Source organism: Silene latifolia, chromosome Y (assembly GCF_048544455.1).
Source record: "Silene latifolia isolate original U9 population chromosome Y, ASM4854445v1, whole genome shotgun sequence".
Lineage (NCBI taxonomy): Eukaryota > Viridiplantae > Streptophyta > Magnoliopsida > Caryophyllales > Caryophyllaceae > Silene > Silene latifolia.
Genome location: NC_133538.1, coordinates 188,916,004 through 188,935,067, shown reverse-complemented (window position 1 = coordinate 188,935,067; position 19,064 = coordinate 188,916,004). Strand labels below are relative to the sequence as shown.

Genomic DNA, 19,064 nt, shown 5'->3' with positions numbered 1-19,064 from the left:
GACAGAAAGAACCATCAAGACCTTAGAGGAAATGTTGAGGGCATATGTCATGGAGTTTGGGGTCAGCTGGGAAGACAGGCTTGACCTGATTGAGTTTTTATACAACAACAGTTATCATACGAGTATCGGGATGGCACCTTTTGAGGCTTTGTATGGTCGGAAGTGCCGAAGTCCAGTTTGTTGGGATGATAGTTTTGAGACAGTTGTTTTAGGGCCACAGTTGGTCCAAGATATGGTTGAGCAGGTCCAGATGATTCGGCAAAAGATGAGAGCAGCTCAAGACCGTCATAAGACTTATGCCGATTTGCACCGTAGAGATATTGAGTTCACGGTAGGTGATAAGGTCCTTTTGAAAGTGTCACCTATGCGAGGTGCAATGAGGTTTGGAAAGAAAGGTAAGCTAAGTCAGAAGTTTATAGGTCCTTATGAGATTTTGGACCGGATAGGCGACGTAGCCTACAGATTAGCTTTGCCACCAGATTTGTATAGAGTCCACAAAGTTTTCCATGTTTCCCAGCTTCGGAAGTATGTGAGTGATCCATCGTATATCCTTGAGATGGAGAACATCGAGCTTGATGAGTCCTTATGCTACGCCGAAGTTCCAAAAGTGATTCTTGATCGCAAGGTTCGTAAGACAAGGAATGGTGAGACGGTCTTACTCAAAGTACTTTGGTCTAATCACAATGTGCAATAAGCCACATGGGAACCCGACGAAGCCATGCGAGAACGTTTTCCTAGTCTTTTTGATCAGGTATGTATGGTTACGGGGACGTAACCATTGTCTTTTTAGGGGGGTAGGAGATGGTCGCGTGTGTGTTGGTTTTATTTTGAGTCGGGTTAGTGAGTCTTGTGGTGCCTTGTGTGATTCTTTGGCATTGATAAATGCTTATTTGGGAAGTATTTTTGTGTTTGTGGTGTCTTGTTGTGTTTTGTGGTGTCTTGTTTTAGGGTGGTGTGTGAACTTCGGGACGAAGTTCTTTTTAAGGGGGGAAGACTGTAATACTACGGATTTTCTTAAGTTGAATACTCGACCGAGTAGAGCCTACTAGGCCGAGTAGTGTCAAGAGTGTAGTCTGTTTGGGTTCTGCCGAGGAATACTCGGCCGAGTATAGTGAATACTCGACCGAGTAGAGGATACTCAGCCGAGTATACACTTTACTCGACCGAGTATCCAGTCTGGCGAGTAGTAATTCAGCGGTTTGAGGCGGGAGTGTTTAGGGTTATTTTATATTCAAAGCCAGTTTCTAAAACTTCATTTCTACCCTAATCACTTTACGGTTTCCCTAATCACACTCTAATCACTCCTCAAATTATTCCCTAATCTCCTTGTGTGTGCATTCGTCGTGGTCCTTGCGTGTAATCTCTCATTCTACGGTTGGTAAATTTATTCCCCATGTCATTTATGTTCTTTTAGGGTTACTGTATGTATTGAATTGGGGATATGGGGGATTGTACAATATGTAATTGTGCTATGTGGTTATTGTATAGGAGAAGACTTCATAGAAGAGCCTTTCTGATTGTTCGGTTTCCGTCTGCTCTTGATTGCTAGGGTAGGGTTTTCCCTACTCAGTTTACTGTTAATTGATTAAGACATAATTGTGTTGTGAATATTGTTATTTGCTGATCATCGGTGTACGGGATTTGTTGTGATGGTGTTGGTGTGGAGATGTTGTGACAGCTGTGAGGCTGTGTGTGTTGTGTTTGTGGTGGAGTCACTTGCGGGAGTGGCTTCACACCCTAGTTCGCCCTCCGTGGAACCCGCCACGGGAGGGGATGTGCACATTAAGGGATAGGAATTGTTAGTCGCTCGTTGATGAGCTGGACTAGGTGGGATCGGCTGCGGTCACCCACTGGCGGCGAGGATTACCTGTTGCGATGGGTAATCTGACAGGGCTACACACTTTGGTGTGTAGTCGGTTACTGTGTGAGATCGGGAGAATGGGGGTGGAGGATGATCAGCTGGTCACCTTGTTTGTTTGTCTTATTGATGTGACCATAATTAGAGGATATTTAGTCCCCGAATTAGCCTTGTTCCCATGCGTTTTAGTGCATATTTGGTTCATTTATTGTCTTTAATTCATTGTTTTGCGTATTCTTTGAGGTTTTGATCCCTTAGTAGGAAATGAGTGCAAACCTTGCATTTTCATGGCAAAATGAGGCTAAATTGATTTAATTCAATGACCAAGCATCAAGGAGAGACAAGATTAAAAGGCCTTTGTACATACTATAGTAGATGGGCAATGATGAGAAAATATCCTTGCATCCCCGAGGAAATCCCCAAGGATTTTATGAAGAAAAAGGAAGAAAAGAAGAAGAAACAAGACTGCCCAGTAATCCGTGCGTCTTACCCTAAAGACGCCCGTCTCCACCACCACAATCCGTGCGTATTCACTCAAAGACGCCCGGGCAAAGACTCCAGAAGACGCCCGTCTTCACTCCAAGACGCCCGGGCAGAAACCACCAAATCCGCCCGTCCCGTGCTAAAGACGCCTGGATTCCCAGACAGACCCATTTCGTCTTCTTCCAGCTTCAAGGAAGAATGCACATGTTTTTCTAGAGACCGGAGTCTCCCTAGAGACCGGAGTCTTTCCAAAAAGACCGGCGTTTCCTCAACAAGGGACTTAATCGTCATTTAAGCCCTTAGTCAACCCTAATTCATCCACCTAATCCCCACTATAAATACCCCATTAGTCTAATTAGAAGAGCATGTTCTTCTTAGGAATCTTTAGAGTAGTTAATATCAATCAAATCTCTCTTTAATCTTGTAATCAACAATTAATCAAGTTTTAATACAAGTTTTATTTCCTTAATCTCTCTCTTGTTCATCCTTTGTTTTGGGTAATTGAAGATTATTTGGGTTATTATTGGGAGATTGACAACCTCTCAATCAAGCATGAAGTACTTCTTTTATTCTTTACTTTATTATTGGAATCATTAGTAGGTATAATTCTCTTAATCCCTCTTTAATTATTGTTAATCACTTTCATTTATTCATCATGTTTCACTTTGTTGGTATGATTGACAACCTTGCTAGCATGTTCAACATGATAATGAGTGAGTAGTTCCTTAGCTAGGGTTAATGGGTAATTAGGGGAAACCAACATGGGGAATGATTCATGCTTAAATTAATATGCTTTTATAGTTTATTTGCTTGCTTGTTGTGATCTCAACTCATGCACATGTTATGTTTGATTAAATGTGAGCCTATAAATCCTTGCATTTTTTACTCATCACCTATCTTTTCAATGAGACTTGTAAGACATAAACCAACTCGAGTCTTATTAGACCATGCATGTTGTTGAGTAGGGAAGACTAAGTCGACTTGTAGGTGTTGTACAATCTAATCGATTCGGCTCCGGGACCCAAACTTTCCTAGGATTGTAAGATATAAACCAACTCGATCCATCACAACAATAATTGATTGCTTATAACTTGAGAATATGTTTGTATGATCAATTCCCATGAATCCCCTATGACCCCATGACACCCTAGTGCTTTTTATCAATTGTTTACATCCCTTTTAATTCATCTTGCTTTTTCACTTTCATTGCTATTTAGTTTAGTGATCTTCTACATCAAACCCCAATTGTGACACCCCTAAGACACCACTAGTTGCAATAGAAATCTCATCTCAATTCCCGTCCCTTGGGATCCGACCTTTACTTGCCTCTTTACTAATTGTAGAGTTGTTTGTGAAGTTATAAATTGTGTTTTGGTTTAGGTGTTCCTAACGACAAGTAACCGAAAGATTTTAGTCCCGACCAAAAATGGCGCCGTTGCTGGGGACGGTGTTAACTTGATTTAGATTTTCTTATATTGTTATTAGTTGTGTCTTGCTTTGCCTTGGGGAAGTAAAACTCCTCAAGGTTTGTTCTATTTGTTTTGGAGTTGTTTGATATTTTGCATGTCTAGAAGGTCACAAGGTTACTTGTTACCCTTTGATCGCGAAATTGAGAGAACTTTGACAACCAATAGAAGACTTGCTAAGAGAACTTTGAGAGGTATTGGTGAGGTTGTAGATATTCAACCAAATACTATTGAGTTCATCAACCCTTTTGCAAGAGAAGGTGAGGAGAACCCAATACAAAATCCAACACAAAATCAACCCACAATGCCTAAGTTTTCATCACATTCCGTACCCACCGAGGAGAACCTACCCAATGGTACTCCAACACCACAACATCTAACCGGAAATTTTATTGCCAAATCCGCATTTATCAAATTAGTCGAAAGAAGCCAATTTGGGGAGATGCCTAGTGAAGACCCTCATTTTCATATGGAGACTTTTTGTGACTATTGTGATGCGATTTCTCAAACCGGTGTAACTCAAGACCAAATTCGATGGGTCTTATTTCCTTTTTCTCTAATTGGCACCGTGAAACAATGGTTGAAAGGCCTAGATAAGGCTACTCTCGGAATTGATTCTTGGAAAAAGTTGGCTCTAGCTTTCTACAAAAAGTTCTATCCACCGGAAAAGACTAACATGCTAAGAGCTCAAATCACGGGCTTTAAGCAAAGGGATGAATAATCTTTGTATGAAGCTTGGGAGCGATTTAAGGGAATTTGTCGCTCATGTACTCACCATGGACTTAGCGAGTGGTTCTTGGTACAACAATTTTGAAACGGTCTTTATGAATATTCAAGGATCATTCTCAACATGGGATCAAATGAAATGTTCACCGAAGTTGATGACAATCAAACTTGGAACAAAATTGAGGAAATGGCGGTCCATAACTCACAATATAGTAGACCTCGCAAGGCTACTAGAGGAGGAAAGCATGAAGTGGACTCCATTACTCAATTGGGTGCTCAACTTAGTGCTCACATTGATACCATCAATTTGATGTTTGAAAAAGCTATGGCTAGACTAGAAGAAGCCTCAAAATCACCAAGGCATCATGTTAATGCCATGACGGCATCTTCATCAATCCCAAGTGGGATATGTGACAATTGTGGAACTTTGGGACATGACCAAAGTGAATGTAGGGGAACAAATGAACATGTGAATGCTTTCCAAGCATACAAGAGTGGTACCCCTTATTCAAACTATTACAATGAATACACCAAATTCCATCAGAATATTTTATACAAAAGCCAAAATGTTCAAAACGCTCAACCAACATACACCCCACCTCCCATGAGAAACCAAAATCAAAGACCCTTTTACAACCAAAACCAAGGTTACCAAAATCAATCTCCATACAATCAACAAAATGACCAAGGTTTTGATGTTCAAAAAGAGGTCCTCCAAATGCAAAAGAATCAACAAGAGTTTTTCACTCAAATGCAAAAGGATAGTCAAGCAAAGGAAACCACCATCAACAACATCCTAGCTCACACCAAAATGTTGGAAACCCAATTGACTCAACTAGCATCTTCAAGCTCACAAAGACAAAAGGGATAATTACCACCTCAAAGTAATCCACCAAGACATGAAACGGTTAGTGCCATTCACTTGAGGAGTGGTACAAGGTATGAAGCACCGAAGAAGCAAGTTGAGGATGAAGTTGTGGAAGCTAGTGAAATTGTGCAAAACTCCAAGGATGGAGAACCATCAAAAGAAGAAATTTCAAAGGAAAATGAAGACAAGATCAAGGAGAAGGAGCCCATTGTGATTAGACTTCCTTTTCCGAGTCATCAAGCCAAGCCCAAATTTGATGACCAACTTGGAAAATTTATGGAAATTGTGAAGAATTTGGAAGTCTCAATTCCTTTCACGGAATTAATCAATCACGTGCCGGCCTATGCAAAATACATGAAAGACATCCTCACAAAGAAGAAGTCGATCCGGAAGCTTGAGACTATCACCTTCACTAAGGTGAGTAGTGCAATACTTCAAGGGAGTTCACCTCCAAAACTAAAATATCCGGGAAGCTTCTCAATACCGTGTACCATTGGCGACACCACGATCAACAAAGCCTTATGTGATCTAGGGGCTAGTGTGAGTGTTATGCCGTACTCAGTGAGTAAAAGGTTGGGGATGGGAGAGCTTAAATGCACCAATATCACACTCCAAATGGCCGATAGATCGACGAAGACACCATTAGGCATATGGGAAGATGTTCCCGTAAGAATTGGGAAATTTTTCATCCCGGTGGACTTTGTCATTGTTGACATGGAAGAAGACTCCAACATTCCAATCATTCTAGGAAGACCTTTCTTACACACCGCGGGTGCGGTGATTGATGTGAAGCATGGAGAGCTCACTCTAAAAGTGGGAGATGAGAGCATAACTTTCAATCTTGACAAGACCATGAGAGCTCCCTGTTTGCATGAACCATGTTTTATGGTTGATCATTATAGCCGGAAGGATGATAGGAAGAAGTCAGAATTCCAATGGAAGAAGAAAAGTGAAGATGCTCCATTAAAAGCGCAAGTGAATTATAACAAAGAGAGCTTGAAAAGCTCACCAAAGTCAAGCAATGAAGAGGATGGCCTCATTGGCCAAGACAAGAAAATGGGAGAGTTGTCTCCATCAACTCAAGAGATCTTTAGTGATCAAGTAGATGAAGTTTGTGGTCTTTGGGACAATGAGTTTGAAGGGATTTTCAATCCCTATATTCGCAATGCTATCGATCAAGACTGACAACAAGGGCAAAGGTCTATTGAAGATCTTTATCATGATAATGAACAAGCTTTTGATTACTTCTTCAAGGTGTTGAGCAACATCAACAACACCTTGGACATGCCCCCATGACATCTCACTAAGGAAGAGAGTTTGGTGGAGTCCTCCCTAAACCACCATTTGTAAATATTTCTAACTCCCTAACTCGCATTTTAATTCTTACATTGCATTTTTGTCATTTTTGGATTTTTATGCTTTGATCAAGATAATTATCATTTTTGAGAGAAGTGAGGGAGGGACTAATAATTCAATTGATGTGTAGTGCTTTAGCTTAGTGTGGGGATAGCAATTGCCTAGGCTATTCATGCCTTAGTAGTGCCCCCACAATGAAGAACACGAGATTTGAAGAATGAAAAATGACAAGGGATATGCAAGTACACGGATGGAACTGAATCCGGGTAAAAGGGGCAGAATCCGAGCGTCTTCATGGGAATCCGCCCGTCTTCAGGCAATCCGGGAATCTTTGTCAGAATCCACCCGTCCATCTGAGCTGAAATTTTGAAATTTTGGGACTGTTGATAAATCCGAGCGTCCTGCAAGAGAATCCGCCCGTCTTCAGAAAGACGCCCGTCCTGAAAGGAAAGTCGCCCGTCTTTTTGGCTTTGAAAAACAAGAAAACTCACTGGAAGAGAATCCGCCCGTCTTCAGGAGAAGACGCCCGTCTCCCCCTGCTATTTCAAATTTTTCGGGTATTTTAAATACCCCATCCCCCATTCATTTATTCATTCCTTCATTCAAAACACTACCCATAAACTCCAAAACTCAAAACCCTCATCCTCTCCATCACCAAAACAAGATTTCCTCAACCACATTCATCAAAATCAAATCAAATCATCCTTCTAACAACAATTAATCACTCCTCTTTCAACAAAAATCAAACCAAGCACCAAAATCTTCAACCTTTGAGTCGATTTTTGAAATTATAAAGGCAAAGCCTTTCACCTTAAATTCGATTTGGGTTTACTTGGAAATTGAAGATTTTCACTTTTTTCATGGTTCAATCATCAATGGCAAGGACAAAAGGAGCAACAAAGGCACCTAAGGCAAATGCACTCTCAACAAGACAAAAGATTCTTCAAGCAAAGAAAGCCTCATTGGCTATGGTGGTAGCTAGCTCAAACTTGGAAATTCAACAACAACAACCTCCCTTGGAAGCAACAACATTAACAACTTCGGAAATTGCTCAACTTTCGAACTATCCGGAGGTAATTTTCATTTCTAACTCCCATAGGGACACATTTGCCAAGTATGCTAAAAAATCCTTTCAATCCACCAAGTTTATTTGTGAAGATGCCTTGAATAAGTTGGGTGTCCTTGAGCAAACTAAACCCTTCTTTGAAGCCATGGGGTTGGGAAAATTGTTTGCTACAAAAGAATTGACATACCCCTCCCTTACCTTAGAATTCTTGAGTTCTTTGAAAGTTACTAAGGTAGAAACAAGAGAAAACATCGAGTTACGCCTAGCTAATGTGAGTAGGCGCATCACCTTTGATGAATTGGGTAAAGCATTGGGTCTTAGTGATTCACCTAGTTATTTCAAGAATCCCGGAAAGTATGACCTCACTCCTCTTTGGGAGGCGATTTTCGGAAGGAAATTTGAGAACTATCATGCTAGTCGCGCTCTATTAGTCCACCATCCGGGCATTAGAGTGTGGCATAAGGTCATTGGGAATACCATCATTGCAAGAAAAGACACCAACCACTTTACCAAGCTCGATTGTGTTCTTCTTGAGTCGGCCTTAAATATTGGAAGAGAATTCACCAAGCCTTACAATTCTCTAAGGCTTTTGGTGGAAAGATGGCTAAATGTTGATTGTGGGAAGCAAGGCACCACCGTTATTGTAAATGGAGGTCTAGTCACTCTTTTGGCTAAGTACTTTGATCCGAATTTCAACAAGGATAGCAAGTATGTAGCGAAAAAGGGGGGTCATCTCATTGATATGGATGCTATGATTAACAAGTACAAGTGGGTCACTCATAACCCTCTTGACACCAAGTATGGGTGGCTCACTAATGAGGCTAGATCTTTTACTTTGCCTTCTAATATTTGTCGTTTGAGTGTCCATCGGGCCAACTACCTCCTTCCCCTCTCAAAAGAAGCCGAATACATCATCCGACAACAAAGGGATGAAGTTGAAATGCCCTCCTCCTCCAATGTCACACCACCCTATCCTTTCAAGTACCAAGAGTTCAAACCCAAAGTTGTTGAAGCAAATAAAGATTATATGACTCTACTTATGCAAGAGATGCACAAGCAAGCTTTTAAGGATCGGGAAGATGCTTACTTAGCCCAATATCCACCCCTCCTTCATTTAGCTAGGCAAGGACTACTTGATCCTTCATGTCCTTTGCCTAGTTGGGCGGATAGGGAAGTCTTCTTTCCGAGTGCATCTAGGGGTGAGATTCCGGGTGACGATGAGGTTGTCGGTGATGAGGTTGTTGATAGCATTGAGGAAGAGGCTAGTGAAGAAGAAGAAGAGGATGATGAACAAAGTGAACAAGAATGTGAATAGGGAAGTGGTGATGAGTGCACTTCTACTGAGGAAGATGATGATAATGATTATATGGTGGAAGACTAGCAAGCTTTGGAGGCTCCTACCCTCTTGAGGTTTGCTTACTTCTTTCTTTGTTTTATTTACTTTATCTTGATCATGGTTGGAGTAGTCCTAGCAACATAGAGGACTAACATCTCGGCCCCTTTGAGGTGTTCTTATTTCATTGTTCCCACTTTTGAAAATCCAAAATGACAAATTTAGTTTCATGCATTGCATCTTGTGTGCATGGACTACCCCAACTTTAAGACATTAGAAATAATGTCTAACTCGGTTTGGGGAAGTACATGCATACGCAACGGGAGGTAATCTAAATTACGCTCTCCGTCATAAACAAAAACCCTTGCATCATGTAGTGTAGATTAGTGTAGCTTGCATTTAGAGTAGAATTCATGCATCATGCTTGCATGATTTCCCATCATTTTGGCCATTGAGGACAATGCCCATATTAGTGTGGGGATGGAGAATTCTAACTTAACTTTTATTCAAAAATAAAAAAAATTGAAAAATTTCGAAAAACCATAAAAATTTGAAAATTTGAAAAACCAAAAACCAGTTCATTTCCTTTGTAGTGTAGTCATGTATATATTGTTGTATATATTGTGTTTGTTTTATCCTTGTTCACATTGATCGACTACGCCACATCCGAGACATGAGGATATTGAAGACCGCATGGTATGATCTTTCCAATCGCATTTTTCCTCTTTATGTTAATGATTATGTGGCTTTATTTGATTGATGCGGTATAACAATGTGAACTTAGGACTTGCATTTAGTTTAAATAACATATTAGTTGGTAGAATCATTTGTATTAGGATGTTTATAAGCTAGTTGCATCATGGCATATAGTTTGCATGTTAGAAAAATTTTGCGAAACCGTCTACTTGGGAAGCTTGACAAGTGTATGTAGGCCCTAGTAGATGCTTTTTCTTCTTAAGACTGTGCTTGTTAGAATGCTTGTAAAACACCCTAGGATGTGTCATGCTAGTCTCCTTTGACCCATGGATTAAGGCCTAGTCAAGAGTACCTTGTGGTGTGATAACTCCTTGGCTACCGTTTATTCCAAGGTAACCCTTGAAACCATGCATCCATACATCATCCATGTTCTACCACATTTTTGTCATCAAAGGGAATGGGCACAAAAAGAAATCAATTTGAGTTCAATGAAATGAAAAGCGAAAGAAAGTTTGCAAAAAAAATGCATCAAATGAAAAGAGGAGCAAAAATAGAACTCCTAAAGCTTCAAATATAAGCCACCCTCACTACATATGGGGTGACTTTGAAAATGTTCAAAAGAAATGCAAAGAAAAGTTGAAAGTTGTCAAGTATTGAAATGCCAAAAATAAAAAAGAAATGGCAAGGAAGTGTTCTCAAATGTCAAATGCCACAAGAAATTCGGGGGAAAAACAAAAACAAAAGCAAACAATCAAAGTGAAACTCAAATATCTATTGATCCCTTTATCCATCGTATCCATTTTTGTGCATGGTAGAGAGGGGACGACCCTTCTTCTTGTCTAGGCAAGAGGGGCAATTCCGCGATCCTCCAGTGTTTCTAACACCATAGGGAGTCTACTCTTGACAAAAGCATTTAATGATTGAGGACAAAGGTACCCTAGCTTGACACAATTTGGAGGTGATTTATTGGTATCCTTCTAGGCTTAGTAGTTTAAAGAAATTGCATCTATGAAGGAGTGTGTACCCTTGAATTGCTTCCCTTGTAGATAATTTCCGCCACTTAGATGAGGAAAGTGGCTATTCTTTTGTAGATGCATCCATTACTTTATTTTGTGTGCTTAATGTTTGGATGTGTCGCCATTTTGGCAAGACCCACCTTGCCTTGCAGGAAGGCATCCTACCTCATGGTTGTCTTGTTGTGAGTTGAAGGGGCGGTGTGAGACCCGCTAATTGTCTCATATCGGCTATGTTATTAGGTTAGTTTAAAATAATGGTCCTAGTCTTTGTCACCTCTTTACTCGGGACGAGCAAAGGTTCGGTTTGGGGATATTTGATGTGACCATAATTAGAGCATATTTAGTCCTCGAATTAGCCTTGTTCCCATGCTTTTTAGTGCATATTTGTGTCATTTATTGTCTTTAATTCTTTGTTTTGCATATTCTTTGAGGTTTTGATCCCTTGGTAGGAAAGGAGTGCAAACCTTGCATTTTCATGGCAAAATGAGGCTAAATTGATTTAATTCAATGACCAAGCATCAAGGAGAGACAAGATTTAAAGGCCTTTGTACATACTATAGTAGATGGGCAATGATGAGAAAATATCCTTGCATCCCCGAGGAAATCCCCAAGGATTTTATGAAGAAAAAGGAAGAAAAGAAGAAGAAACAAGACTGCCCAGTAATCCGTGCGTCTTACCCTAAAGACGCCCGTCTCCACCACCACAATCCGTGCGTATTCACTCCAAGACGCCCGGGAAAAGACTCCAGAAAATGCCCGTCTTCACCCCAAGACGCCCAGGCAGAAACAACCAAATCCGCCCGTCCAGTGCTAAAGACGCCCGGATTCCCAGGCAGACCCATTTCGTCTTCTTCCAGCTTCAAGGAAGAATGCACATCTTTTTCTAGAGACCGGAGTCTCCCTAGAGACCGGAGTCTTTCCAAAAAGACCGGCGTTTCCTCAACAAGGGACTTAATCGTCATTTAAGCCCTTAGTTAACCCTAATTCATCCACCTAATCCCCACTATAAATACCCCATTAGTCTAATTAGAAGAGCATGTTCTTCTTAGCAATATTTAGAGTAGTTAATATCAATCAAATCTCTCTTTAATCTTGTAATCAACAATTAATCAAGTTTTAATACAAGTTTTATTTCCTTAATCTCTCTCTTGTTCATCCTTTGTTTTGGGTAATTGCAGCTTATTTGGGTTATTATTGGGAGATTGACAACCTCTCAATCAAGTATCAAGTACTTCTTTTATTCTTTGCTTTATTATTGGAATTATTAGTAGGTATAATTCTCTTAATCCCTCATTAATTATTGTTGATCACTTTCATTTATTCATCATGTTTCACTTTGTTGGTATGATTGACAACCTTGCTAGCATGTTCAACATGATAATGAGTGAGTAGTTCCTTAGCTAGGGTTAATGGGTAACTAGGGGAAACAACCATGGGGAATGATTCATGCTTAAATTAATATGCTTTCATGGTTTATTTGCTTGCTTGTTGTGATCTCAACTCATGCACATGTTATGTTTGATGAAATGTGAGCCTATGAATCCTTGCATTTTTTACCCATCACCTATCTTTTCAATGAGACTTGTAAGACATAAACCAACTCGAGTCTCATTAGACCATGCATGTTATTGAGTAGGGAAGACTAAGTCGACTTGTAGGTGTTGTACAATCTAATCGATTCGGCTCCGGGATCCAAACTTTCCTAGGATTGTAAGATATAAACCAACTTGATCCATCACAACAATAATTGCTTGCTTATAACTTGAGAATATGTTTGTATGATCAATTCCCATGAATCCCCTATGACCCCATGACACCCTAGTGCTTTTTATCAATTGTTTACATCCCTTTTAATTCATCTTGCTTGTTCACTTTCATTGCTATTTAGTTTAGTGATTTTCACATCAAATCCCAATTGTGACACCCCTAAGACACCACTAGTTGTAATAAAAATCTCATCTCAATTCCCGTCCCTTGGGATCCGACCTTTACTTGCCTCTTTACTAATTGTAGAGTTGTTTGTGAAGTTATAAATTGTGTTTTGGTCTAGGTGCTCCTAACGACAAGTAACCGAAAGATTTTAGTCCCGACCACTTATATTGTTTGAGTAATACTGACCTCGTTGTTGTTTGTGGAATCAGCTGTGATCCATTCGGGGATGGTGAGCCGGCTTGAAAGGTATTGCTAGTGGTGAACTTGGGGCAGTCATGGGAGTGTCGTCATCACCAGTCGTAGCATCACCGTCTGAGTCTTAGTTTTGATTTCTTTAGTTGTCCGACATTGGAGTTGTTTTATTGAATCAGTTTGGATTTGGTTGATGTAAGCTTTTACACTTTATGATATTTTAATAAATGTGCTCAGTTCGGACGCTTTTGATATATACTAACCTCGGGTAACCGAGATGGTAACACACTTTCATGGTAGGGTGGTCCTGGTAAGGCACCTTGGTATAAGGGGGTGGTACATGTATGCTGGAGGACAATGAGGGCATTGTCCGTTTTGGTTTGGGGAGGGTAATGCATCCTTTGAGTCTGCATTTGCATTTGTTTTGCATTCACGTTTAATGCATTTTTGTTTGTATTGTCTTTTATTTTCAAAAAAAATGAAAAATTCAAAAAAATAATAGAAAATTCAAAAAAATGAAAAAAAATCACTTTTATTTTTGCATTTAGGGTGAGTCGGAACGGTATATTTCGATGATAAAATTGCACTACTTTTAATCCTTTTTGCTTAAGCCTTGCATAAACTAATATTTTTTTAGCATTGTCTTATTGCATAATCTACGAATTAATGTTAAAATTTAGCTGAACGAATAGACTTGACCTGAAATTTTGGCAACCTACTTATAGTTTTTAAGGATTTAGAGCCGTATAAACTGGTATCATTCATGACCAGTTCATGTAGGATTATGAGTAGTCACTCCTTGCATAACATGTATCATTAATTTGCACAAGTATGTAATTCAATTGTTTATTCCCTGCATACATTCAAGTTAGTGGTCGGTGTCACACGCAGGGAGGTGCTTATTTTCCCTTTTCTTCAATTTTTACCCATAAACTCCACATTTAGCCGAATTTGCCTTTTGACCCTTACCTACATCTCAAACATAGCCTGCCTTGTCAAGCTAGTTTAGTGATTATTTTTGCGGTATATTGTTTATTGAGCCAAATTTGGTTTGTATTGATAATTGGGAGTTAGTAATATGGAGAAGGAAGATGATTATGAAAAAAAGGAAGTTGAAAATGAAAAAAGAAAGAAAGAAAAAAAACAGAAAAAAAAAACGAGAAAAAGAAGGAAAAGAAAAAGAAAAGAAATGGAAAAAGAGTTGAATAATGTTGGTTTGCTCCTATATTTTTATTCTATATCTTATGAGGAGCTAGTCGGTATTTGGTTAGTGAGTTTCTATGCCAAATTGAGGGCATTCGTGCTATTAACCTCACATTTCCAAAAAAATATTTTGCCTCTTCTAATCCATTACCTCACTTTTCCATATTTTTCTAAGCCCTCGGTTGTGACGGGACCTTGTTTGGTTGGAATGTATGTGCACGGTAGCTAGAATTGTCTTTCATACTATATTGCATGCATGTTTATGTCGGTCGTAGTTTAGGTGAGCGACTATATTTATTCCTCTTTTACAATTAATTGCTTACCCTTTGCTTCATGAGATAATAGCGACCGTGAGAGTCCATTATCAAAGGTCTTGCAAGGTCGACGGTTCAGCTTTATTATAAACATCTTACAACTCGTTTGCATTTGACAGTTTTTGGTATAAGTTTTAGTTTACTTGCATTAAATTGGTTTAAGTAGACGATTTGTAGCTGGCTCTGAGTTTTTATTCCAATCCATTAGTTAGTTGCATATAATTTTACTTGGGGACAACCAAAGGTTTAGTTTGGGGAGGTTTAATGTGTGCTTTTTATATAGTCTTTTTAAGCCTCATTTGCATGCATTTCTATGTGATTTACGTAGTATTATGCTACAAATGTCCCTCGAATTGTATACTTTGGTTTGCTTTGTCTTACTGGCAGGAATGTACCACAGAAGACGGAATTGAGCCTTTTACTGTCCCTTTAGCCTGCATTTATGGAGATGGAAGAATTGGAGCGGGAATGCTACTGTCCTGAGAAGTGTGAAGTCGTCTCGGAAGCAATCAAACGTCCAAGTGTGCTGATTTCAGTGGCAGTAAATTCGATCGAGTACTTTTGCTGACTAAGTCACTCGATCGAAACCGTTTTGGTGTTGAGAAGACCTCGATCGAATATTTCATATGTTTGATCGAGAGGTGCAAATATGGTGTTCCTCGATCGAGTAGTGATGTACTCAATCGAGAGGTTTTACTGGAGGATTGACAAGATCGAGTAGTTCCAATGTGCTCGATCGAGCACTTTGCTATTAGACGTAAGATTTTAATATCTTTAATATCGTATTAGGTTAAATAAATATCTTTCTTATATAAAGGAAATACTTAATTAGGTTTTGATCATCTTTTATTTCACTAATCCTTCAGTATTAAGTAGACACATTTCTTGTCTTGTTCGACGTTCATTTTGCCGAATCTTGAATTGTGTAATTCTTATTCTCTGTCTATTTCAGTTTAATTCCTTTACAAGTTTTAATCTCTTGTCTCTTAATTGTTATTAGCATTTAGTTTCAGTTTATGCAATTTCTTCTTATTCATCCTTATACCATGATTATCATTGCTTCATCAGTTGTTGTTAGTTTTATTATCGCCATGAGTATCTAATTTCTTAATTGCTAGGATTAGGGAAGCCATGATAGTAAAACAATGATGTTATAATTAGATTAGGAGGTTTTAAATGTGAGAATTGATTCATAGCAATATAACTGTAATTGTTTAGTTGAGTGCACGCTTCTAAATTAATTAACCCGGTTAAATTCAGACCTAGATCGGAAGATTGGAATGAATAGACATGTTTTGAACAATATACTACTCTAATGAGAGCGGAAGCTAAGTTAGTAGTATTTTAGGGCGGATAGCAGACCGGAAGGACCTTTCCTTCACTCTTCTCACATCAGACCGACTGACCTTACCTTTAGTAGAATTGTGTGATATCATGGTGAACCGACATCCTAGACATCTTTCTTCGCTCTTATTTGTTTTAATTGTTGTCTCTTTTATTGCTTTTAATTCAGCTCAGTAGTTTAGTCAAATCAAATCAAAACCCCCCATTTTGTGACCGTGACAGACTAGAATAACAAGTAGATAGTGACCGCCTCTCTGTGGAGTACGATACCCGACTTACCTCTACTATATTAGTTAGAGACGGTTGGTTTATTTTTGATAGGGTTGCGACAGCCGTGTCAGTGACCATGTTGAGCCATGACCTAACCTCGTGTGCGATGTTTTTGTTGTGTCGATTTTAATCCGTATTTAATTTATTTGAATTATTTAAGTTCCGTCTCGTGTTCTGCGTAACGTAATTCGTTAAATATCGTTCATTTATATAATTTCTCACATGATTTATATTTGTGGAATTCATTATTTAATTATATCATTTATATATGAAATGACATGTTTTCATTATAAGATGAGCCCAGTTTAATTATTTATGCCTTGTAAGTATTAAATGGTCTATCTTACATTTGAGTAATTTATAATTCAATTCTTGTTTTGCTTTTTATGGAGGATTTATTTTCATTTATTTAGATTTTATTCAAGTGACAAGTATTTAAGAAATGAGTTGATAATTCATGTTTATGAAGTATAAATGGACTTGGATTGTCTTACTTGGATATTCATTTACTCATTACATCTATTCTTCCCTTTCCAAGTTGAATCATGTCTTTTGGAATATTCATTTGGTAGAGTCGTATTCTTGTGATAATGCCCTTATGCTATACGTTACTGCTTGACTTATCTTTACGCCCTACTTGTGCCGATCTGACAAGTATGGGGTTTAGCTCATATCTTCCGCCTCTTTCGGACTGTCCTGCCGATTGTGGGTTCTCGACTTCCGATATGTCGTTCGAGTCTTGGATGCGGTATGTCCTACCGCATGTCGAATCTGGAACTATATTTTCATGAGAGTCTAGCCAGATTTAGACTAGGACTGAGTCTTTGTGATTATCATTGTCGTCCTACCAGGGGAATTGTAGTTAATGATTAGTAAAGATCTTGCTTGGTTATAGATATTGTCATTGTTTGGATGTGAGAGTCTTGGTCCTATCGGATACTAGAGGTGAGATGCAAGCCTTCTAGTTGTGATATGATCGCCGGGATTGATGTTCCCATCCGTTTTTATAGCGAGATGCAAGCCATAAGTATGAATGTGACATTAGTAGCCACGTCCCGTGCAATGTTTTTTAAAGGGTTTTCAAAGAAATGGCTATGGTTTCCATTCACGTATTTTATATTGGTTGATCCCTTATTTACCTATTTAACATGATTCGAATCCTAATCCCATATCTATGTTATGTTTCCTTGAAATGCGTGCTTTTGTCTAAATGACTGTATTCATGTCTTTCATATTATTTAATTATCTCACATGAAAAGTTGAGATTTGATTATGCTAATAATGATCTGGCTTGTTTCTCGTATTGTGTTAACATGATTAACCCCATGTCTATTATAATTCAAGTTATTCACATCTTGTTTTAAATGCTTGATTAATTGAGTTCTTTGTTATGTTCATTTTGACACTTTGTAGCTGGGAGAACCTTGATTTACTCCCCACTGATTGTGGGTTTCATGTTTACATGAATGACAGGTTTGTGAAGATGCATTTGTGGGGTTTAGACGTGTGAGCTAGCGAGCATCTTGGATTAGTAGTCGGTTTACTAGGATTGCTTAGACTTACCTTTTTATCATCTTGTCATTCGAGGGATATATTTTCCCTCATTTTGACTATCATGTTTGTATAAACTTAAATTTATTTACGCATACTTTATTTATGTTTTAGGTTTTATTGAACCAGCGCTTTAGACTTTAAAAAGTTTCAAAAATTTCCCAAAATTCCGCATTTTTTTATTGTATTTTCTTAGCTTTATTGCGGGGGTTCACATACTTTCTCCCAAGTTTGAGTCTTTGTTAATTTAATTATGTTTATTTTCGTGTTAATGTTATTTGTTAGTTTAATTACTTTAATATAGTTGGTAAAGATCTCAACTTTATCTCTTTAATTTCATCTTAATGCATTTCTCTTCCCTTGTTTTAGTTAATCTCACAACTAGTTATGTTTAACATAGTTTTATTACTTTATTTGTGTTGTTTATGTTAAGTATGTGTGAGTAGATTAATACTAGGGTTAAGGGAAAACTCTTGTGGGATTAATGGGTTTGATTTGAGTTGTGTTTGAATGCTAAATGTTTGTTTGCCTCTTATCTTGTGCTTTGAACTTGTTTGTGGGATTGCTTGGGCGAGAGTTTGGCTTTCCTTGTTTGGTTTGACTCGCCTACGGCGAGAGTCGAGATTAGTTAGACATCACTGGATAAGTGGGTTAGGACTGTTTAGGATGAGAGTTCAGCTAGGCTTGACTCAAGGACCGTCCCCTATCGAGAGATAGAGACACACCTAGACTTCATTCTCCATTCAATCTTTTATATCGACTTAGATTAGACCCCCTCCTACTTGGGTGACCCCGACACTCTAGTCTCCCTTCTCATTGTGCTTAACTTACTTGTTTACTTGCTTGTTCATTTATTTCATGTTCTTAGCTTATATTTTTTAGCATAGAAAATCACTTCAATCTTATTGACGGACTAGACTAAAACGAAGACCGAGACTTATAAACCATTTCTAACACACCATCTCTGTGGATTCGACACCCTACTTCCCTACTACATATTTTGGTTGTACGGTTAATTTATTTAATAGGATTTGGCGACAAGAGCCTCATCGGTATGTAATTGAACAAACCATTTTAATCAAACTCTTATCTCCGTAAATTTCCTGCTAATATTAACAACAAAGTACAGTATTCCTTTTCTGACCTGTAAAACCTTTTCTTAACTTTGATTTTTCTTCTCTACACACTAAGGTTCTTAAATAAGATGCAATATTCCATTGGGCATATAACTAATGTCCCTCAAACAATGCACCAATTTAACTACTATACTTTCACTTTGCTTATGTATCGCCAAAATGTAGGGTTCACTCATCATCTATACTTCTTGCACAATTTACAACTCCAAGTCGAATACTAAATACTAGCATACTTCATTCGTAGTTTTACTACA

General features: G+C 38.6%; 1 non-coding gene across 1 annotated transcript; it reads right to left on the bottom strand.

The window, feature by feature from the left end:
* Positions 1–4,483: 4,483 nt before the first annotated feature.
* Positions 4,484–4,590, bottom strand: LOC141635225 (small nucleolar RNA R71). The gene has a single exon (XR_012539926.1). It is a non-coding gene; the product is annotated as a small nucleolar RNA R71 (small nucleolar RNA).
* Between the last annotated feature and the right edge of the window lie 14,474 nt (positions 4,591–19,064).